This window comes from Rhipicephalus microplus, chromosome 5 (assembly GCF_043290135.1).
Source record: "Rhipicephalus microplus isolate Deutch F79 chromosome 5, USDA_Rmic, whole genome shotgun sequence".
Lineage (NCBI taxonomy): Eukaryota > Metazoa > Arthropoda > Arachnida > Ixodida > Ixodidae > Rhipicephalus > Rhipicephalus microplus.
Genome location: NC_134704.1, coordinates 127,379,130 through 127,387,165, shown reverse-complemented (window position 1 = coordinate 127,387,165; position 8,036 = coordinate 127,379,130). Strand labels below are relative to the sequence as shown.

Genomic DNA, 8,036 nt, shown 5'->3' with positions numbered 1-8,036 from the left:
GTGTTTCACTTTTCGAAACAGATTAGTTCGACTGCATCTCTCCCAGTTCGAAGCCCACACGAACACTGCGAAGATACGATGGAACTTCTGTATGTTTGCCCTTGAACAATGCAATACTTGCATCACATACCAAAGTTTTGAGGCAAAGAAAAGATTACAGACAGTCGCCCTAGCAAACACTGACAGATAATTACCGTTGCATCTATTAGCTTTCGTCCGGATTTCTTTCGCTTGTTCTTGCCAGTAGTTCTCATTATCTTTATAAAATTCCAGTGGCACCCCTAAGTACTTGACAGGTGTGGTCACCCATTTAACATTGCCAAAATAGTCTGGTTTTGATGACCACTCTCCATGCCAGAAACCCAGACACTTTCCCCAGTTTACTAGGCTGCCAGTTGCCTTGCCGAACCTTTTAACCACACTGATGGTAGTGGAAACGCTATCTTGATCGATGCAACAAACAGCCACATCGTCGGCATATGCCAAAATTTTAACTTCGGATTCTTGTAATCTATAGCCACGAATGCAACTGTTTTGAGCTATCGCTAAGCACAACGATTCTATATATAAACTGAAAAGTAGGGGGCTCAGCGGGCAGCCCTGACGAACAGAACGCTTTATGTTAATTGTATCTCCTAGCGTCTTATTGATTACCAGTCGGGTTGTGCAGTTCCGGTATGCCATAGATACTCCATCTCTGATTACAAAACCAATGTTGACATGGTCAAGAATGTTGTGGGAAACACAATCAAAAGCTTTCTCGAGATCAATCTGTAGAATGGCTACCCCTACTTGATTGGCATCGCTACACTCGAGCACACAGCGCATCTTGTGTATATTAGTCACAATGGAGCGTCCCATAATCCCACATGTTTGGTGAGGCCCTACTAATTCTTTGATTACCCCTTGAAGTCGCCGTGCTAGTACTTTCATTAAAAGTTTGTAATCACAATTAGTTAGTGATATCGGTCTATACGAAGAAACTAATTTTAACTTCTCCGAGTATTCTGTCTTAGGTATCAAAACTGTATGTGCTTCACTAAAGGACCTAGGGAGGACATTAAGTTTATAAGCTTGATTGAAGACATCTGCAAGTACTTGGGATAATTCATTTTTGAACTCCTTATAAAACGAAGCACTAAGCCCGTCCGGCCCTGGAGATTTATCCGGATTCATTTTATCTATAGCCCTTTCTACTTCCGTCGGCGTTATAGATAGCTCTAAAGCTGATTTGGTGTTATCTGACAACTTCGGCATTCTGCTAAGGAACTCTTGCTTAAATTCCTCTGAATCAATGGGCGTGCTGCGCCACTGTGCTGCATTGTAGTTACGTGGCAAAATGTGAATTAAGAAAGTGCGCACTAATGCAAAATAATAATAAATTAGCAGAGCGTGGCATCTATCCACGGACTTCTGGGTTATGGGCCCAGCACGTTTCCACTGCGCCACCTTGATGCACTCTGGTTCTGTGAAAAAATGGGCAGTAAGAAAGTGCACACTATTGCAAATGAAAATAAATATAGCAGGGCGTGGTTTCGATCCACGAACCTCTGGGTTATAACCCAGCAGGCTTCCACCACGCCACTCTGCTGCACTCTAGTTACATGGGATAATGTGCAGTTAGATTAGAAACTGCGCACTAATGCTAAAGGATATAAAATTACCAGAGCGTGGTTTAGATCCATGAACCTCTGAATTATAGGCCCAGACCGCTTCCACTGCGACACTCTGCGGCACTCTAATTACGTGAGAAATTGTGCAGTAAGAAACTGCGCACTAATGCAAAAGAACTATACAATTTGCAGAGCGGGGTTTCGATCCACGGACCTCTGGGTTATGGACCCAGCACGCTTCCACTGCGCCACTCGGCTGCACTCTAGTTACGTGAGAAAATGTGCAGTGAGAAACTGCGCACTAAAGCAAAAAATCATACAATTAGCAGAGCGTGGTTTCGATCTACGAATTTCTGGGTTATGAGCCCAGCACGCTTCCACTGCGCCACTCTGCTGCACTCTAGTTACGTTAGAAAATGTGCAGTAAGAAACTGCGCACTTATCCAAAAGAAAATAAAATTAGCAGAGCGTGGTTTTGATCCACGGACCTTGGGGTGATGGGCCAAGCACGCTTACACTGCGCCCCTCTGCTGCACTCTAGGTACATGAAAAAATGGGCAGTAAGAAAGTGCACACTATCGCAAGTTAAAATAAAGTTAGCAGGGCGTGGTTTCGATCCACGAACTTCTTGGTTATGGGCCCATCACGCTTCCACTGCGCCACTCTGCTGCACTCTAGTTACGTGATAAAATGTGCAGTAAGAAACTGCGCACTTATGCAATAGAAAATAAAATTAGCAGAGCATAGTTTCGATCGACTGACAACTGGGTTATGGGCCCAGCACGCTTCCACTGCGCCCTTCTGCTGTATTATAGTTCGGTGAAAAAATGTGCAGTAAGAAACTGCGCACTTAGGCAAAAGAAAATAAAATTAGCAGAGCGTGGTTTCGATCCACGGACACCTGGTTTATGGGCCCAGCACGCTTTCACTGCGCCCCTCCACTGCACTCTAGTTACGTGAGAAAATGTGCCGTAAGAAACTGCACACAATGCAAAGAAAATAAAATTAGCAGAGCGTGGTTTCCATCCAAGAACCTCTGAGTTACAGGTTCAGCACGCTTTCACTGCGCCACCCTCCTGCAGTACAGCTATGTGGGAAAAGGTGCAGTAAGAAAGTGGGCACTAATGCAAAAGAATATATATTTAGCAGAGCGTGGTTTTGACCTATGGACCGCTGGGATATGGCCTCTGCAAACTCCAACTACGCCACTCTACTGCACTGTAGTAACGTGGGAAAATAGGCAGTAAGAATGTGCGCACTAATGCAAAAGAAAATGGAATTAGCAGAGCGTAGTTTCGATCCACGCACCTCTGGGTTATGGGCCCAGCCCGCTCCCACTGCGCCACTCTGCTGCACTCTAGTTGCGTGAGAGAATGTGGAGTAAGAAACTGCGCACTTATGCAAAAGAAAATAAATTAGCAGATCGTGGTTTCGATCCACGGACCTCTGGGTTTTGGGCCCAGCACGCTTCCACTGCGCCACTCTGCTGCACTCTAGTTACGTGATAAAATGTGCAGTAAGAAACTGCGCACTTATGCAAAAGAAAATAAAATTAGCAGAGCGTAGTTTCGATCGACGGACAACTGGGTTATGGGCCCAGCACGCTTCTACTGCGCCCCTCCGCTGCACTCTAGTTACGTGGGAAAATGTGCAGTAAGAAAGTATGCACTAATGCAAAAGAAAATAAAATTAGCAGAGCGTGGTTTCGATCCACGGACCTCTGGGTTATGGGCCCAGCCCGCTTCCAGTGCGCCACTCTGCTGCACTCTAGTTACGTGAGAAAATGTGCAGTAAGAAACTGCACACAATGCAAAGAAAAGGAAATTAGCAGAGCGTGGTTTCGATCCACGGAGACCTGGGTTATGGGCCCAGCACGCTTTCACTGCGCCCCTCCGCTGCACTCTAGTTACGTGGGAAAATGTGCAGTAAGAAAGTATGCACTAATGCAAAAGAAAATAAAATGAGCAGAGCGTGGTTTCGATCCACGGACCTCTGGGTTATGGGCCCAGCCCGCTTCCACTGCGCCACTCTGCTGCACTCTAGTTACGTGAGAAAATGTGCAGTAAGAAACTGCACACAATGCAAAGATTATAAAATTAGCAGAGCGTGGTTTCCATCCAAGAACCTCTGGGTTACGGGTTCAGCACGCTTTCACTGCGCCACTCTCCTGCAGTACAGTTATGTGGGAAAAGGTGCAGTAAGAAAGTGGGCACTAATGCAAAAGAATATGTAATTAGCAGAGCGTGGTTTTGACCTATGGACCGCTGGGATATGGCTTCAGCAAACTCAAACTGCGCCACTCTACTGCACTGTAGTTACGTGGGAAAATAGGCAGTAGGAATGTGCGCACTAATGCAAAAGAAAATGGAATTAACAGAGCGTGGTTTTGATCCACGGACCTCTGGGTAATGGGCCCAGCACGCTTCCACTGCACCACTCTGCTGCATTCTACTTACGTGGCAAAATGTGCAGTAAGAAAGTGCGCAGTAATGCAAAAAGAATATCAAATTAGCAGAGCGTGCTTTCGATCCACGGACTTCTGGGTTATGGGCCCAGCACGCTTTCACTGCGCCACTCTGCTGCAATTTAGTTACGTGGGAAAATGTGCAGTCAGAAAGTGCGCAACGATGCAAAAAACTTATAAAATTAGCAGAGCGTGCTTTCGATCCGCGGACCTCTGGGTTATGGGCCCAGCACGCTTCCACTGCGCCACTCTGCTGCACTCTAGTTACGTGAGAAAATGTGCGTTAAGAAACTGCGCACATTTGCAAAAGAAAATAAAATTAGCAGAGCGTAGTTTCGATCCACGGACAACAGGGTTATGGGCCCAGCACGCTTCCATTGCGCCCTTCTTCTGTATTCTAGTTCGTTGAGAAAATGTGCCGTAAGAAACTGCGCGCTTATGCAAAAGAAAATAAAATTAGCAGAGCGTGGTTTCGATCCACGGACACCTGGGTTATGGCCGCAGCACGCTTCCACTGCGCCACTCTGCTGCATTATAGTCAGGTGGGAAATTTGCAGTAAGAAAGTGCCCACTAATGCAAAAAGAATATAAAATTAGCCGAGCGTGGTTTCGATCCACGGACCTCTGGGTGATGGGCCAAGCACGCTTACACTGCGCCCCTCTGCTGCACTCTAGTTACGTGAAAAAATGGGCAGTAAGAAAGTGCACACTATTGCAAATAAAAATAAAGTTAGCAGGGCGTGGTTTCGATCCATGAACCTCTGGGTTATGACCCAGCACGCTTCCACTGCGCCACCCTGCTGCACTCTAATTACGTGGAAAAATGTGCAGTAAGAAAGTACGCACCAGTGCAAAAGAATAATAAATTAGCAGAGCGTGGTTTCGATCCATGGGCCTCTGGGTTATGGGCCCAGCACGCTTCCACTGCGCCACCCTGCTGCACTTTAGTTACGTGAGAAAATGTGCAGTAAGAAACTGCACACAATGCAAAGAATATAAAATTACCAGAGCGTGGTTTCCATCCAAGAACCTCTGGGTTACGGGTTCAGCACGCTTTCACTGCGCCACTCTGCTGCAGTATAGTTATGTGGATAAATGTGCAGTAAGAAAGTGGGCACTAATGCAAAAGAATATATAATTAGCAGAGCGTGGTTTTGATCCATGGACCGCTGGGATATGGCCTCAGCAAACTCCAACTACGCAATTCTACTGCACTGTAGTTACGTGGGAAAATAGGCAGTAAGAAAGTGCGCACTAATGCAAAAGAAAATAAAATTAGCAGAGCGTGGTTTCAATCCACGGACCTCTGCGTTATGGGCCCAGCACGCTTCTATTGCGCCACTCTTCTGCATTCTAGTCATGTGGAACATTTGCAGTTGGAAAGTGCGCAGTAATGCAAAAAAAATATCAAATTAGCAGAGCGTGGTTTCGATCCATGGACCTCTGGGTTATGGGCCCAGCACGCTTCCACTGCGCCACTCTGCTGCATTTTAGTTACGTGGGAAAATGTGCAGTCAGAAAGTGCGCACCGATGCAAAAAAATTATAAAATTAGCAGAGCGTGGTTTCGATCCACGAACATCAGGGTTATGGGCCCAGCCTGCTCCCACTGCGCCACTCTGCTGCACTCTAGTTACGTGAGAAAATGTGCAGTAAGAAACTGCGTACTAATGCAAAAAATTATACAAATCGCAGAGCGTCGTTTTCATCCACGGACCTCTGGGTTATGGGCCCAGCACGCTTTCACTGCGCCACTCTGCTGCACTCAAGTTACGTGAGAAATTGTGCAGTAAGAAACTGCGCACCTATGCAAAAGAAAATAAAATTAGCACAGCGTGGTTTCGATCCACGGACACCTGGGTTATGGACCCAGCACGCTTCCACTGCGCCACTCTGCTGCATTCTTGTCATGTGAGAAATTTGCAGTAAGAAAGTGCGCACTAATGCAAAAAGAATATAAAATTAGCAGAGCGTGGTTTTGATCCATGGACCTCTGGGTCATGGGCCAAGCACGCTTACACTGCGCCCCTCTGCTGCACTCTAGTTACGTGAAAAAATGGGCAGTAAGAAAGTGCACACTATTGCAAATGAAAATGAAGTTAGCAGGGCGTGGTTTCGATCCACGAACCTCTGGGTTATGACCCAGCACGCTTCCACTGCGCCACTCTGCTGCACTCTAATTACGTGGAAAAATGTGCAGTAAGAATGTACGCCCTGATGCAAAAGAGTAATAAATTAGCAGAACGTGGTTTCGATCCACGGATTTCTGGGTTATGGGCCCAGCACGCTTCCACTGCGCCACTCTGCTGCACTCTAGTTACGTGAGAAAATGTGCAGTAAGAAACTGCGCACGTATGCAAAAGAAAATAAAATTAGCAGAGCGAAGTTTCGATCCACGGACAACTGGGTTATGGGCCCAGACCCGCTTCCACTGCGCCCTTCTACTGTATTCTAGTTCGGTGAGAAAATGTGCAGTAAGAAACTGCGCACTTATGCAAAAGAAAATAAAACTAGCAGAGCGTAATTTCGATCCACGGACACCTGGGTTATCGGCCCAGCACGCTTTCACTGCGCCACTCTGCTGCATTCAACTTACGTGAAAAATTGTGCAGTAAGAAAGTGCGCACAATGCAAAGAATATAAAATTAGCAGAGCGTGGTTTCCATCTAAGAACCTCTGGGTTACGGGTTCAGTACGCTTTCACTGCGCCACTCTGCTGCATTCTAGTCATGTGGGAAATTCGCAGTAAGAAAGTGCGCAGTAATGCAAAAAAAATATCAAACTAGCAGAGCGTGGTTTCGATCCACGGACACCTGGGTTATGGGCCCAGCACGCCTCCACTGCGCCACTCTGCTGCACTCTAGTTACGTGGGAAAATGTGTAGTAAGAAAGTGGGCACTAATGCAAAAGAATATAAAATTGGCAGAGCGTGGTTTTGATTCATGGACAGCTGGGTTATGGGCTCAGCACGCTTCCACTGCGCCACTCTGCTGCATTCTAGTCATGTGGGAAATTTGCAGTAAGAAAGTGCGCAGTAATGCAAAAAGAATATCAAATTTGCAGAGCGTGGTTTCAATCCACGGACTTCTGGGTTATGGGCCCAGCACGCCTCCACTGCGCCACACTGCTGCACTCTAGTTACGAGGAAAAATGTGCAGTCAGAAAGTGCGCACCGATGCAAAAAAATTATAAAATTTGCAAAGCGTGGTTTTGATCCACGGACAACTGGGTTGTGGGCCCAGCACGCTTCCACTGTGCCCTTCTGCTGTATTCTAGTTCGGTTAGAAAATGTGCAGTAAGAAACTGCGCACTTATGCAAAAGAAAATAAAATTAGCAGAGCGTGGTTTCGATCCACGGACACCTTGGTTATAGGCCCAGCACGCTTCCACTGCGCCCTTCTGCTGTATTCTAGTTCGGTGAGAAAATGTGCAGTAAGAAGCTGCGCACTTATGCAAAAGAAAATAAAATTAGCACAGCGTGGTTTCGATCGACGGACACCTGGGTTATGTGCCCAGCACACTTCCACTGCGCCCTTCTGCTGTATTCTAGTTCGGTTAGAAATTGTGCCGTAAGAATGTGTGCACTAATGCACAAGGATATGAAATTAGCAAAGCGTGGTTTCAATCCACAGAACCCTGGGTTATGGGCCCAGCACGCTTCCACTGCGCCACTCTGCTGCATTGTAGTTACGTGGCAAAATGTGCATTAAGAATGTACGCACTAATGCAAAAGAAATTGAAATTAGCAGAGCGTGGTTTTGATCCACGAACCTCTGGGTTATTGGTACAGCACGCTTCCACTGCGCAACTCTGCTGCATTCTAGTTGCGTGGGAAAATAGGCAGTAAGAATGTGCGCACTAATGCAAAAAAAATGGAAATCAGCAGAGCGTGGTTTTGATCCACGGTACTCTGGGTAATGAGCCCAGCACGCTTCCACTGCACCACTCTGCTGCATTCTA

General features: G+C 46.6%; 1 non-coding gene across 1 annotated transcript; it reads right to left on the bottom strand.

Moving 5' to 3' along the window:
• Positions 1-3,029: 3,029 nt before the first annotated feature.
• TRNAL-CAA (transfer RNA leucine (anticodon CAA)) lies at positions 3,030-3,101 on the bottom strand. Its single transcript has one exon. It is a non-coding gene; the product is annotated as a tRNA-Leu (tRNA).
• Between the last annotated feature and the right edge of the window lie 4,935 nt (positions 3,102-8,036).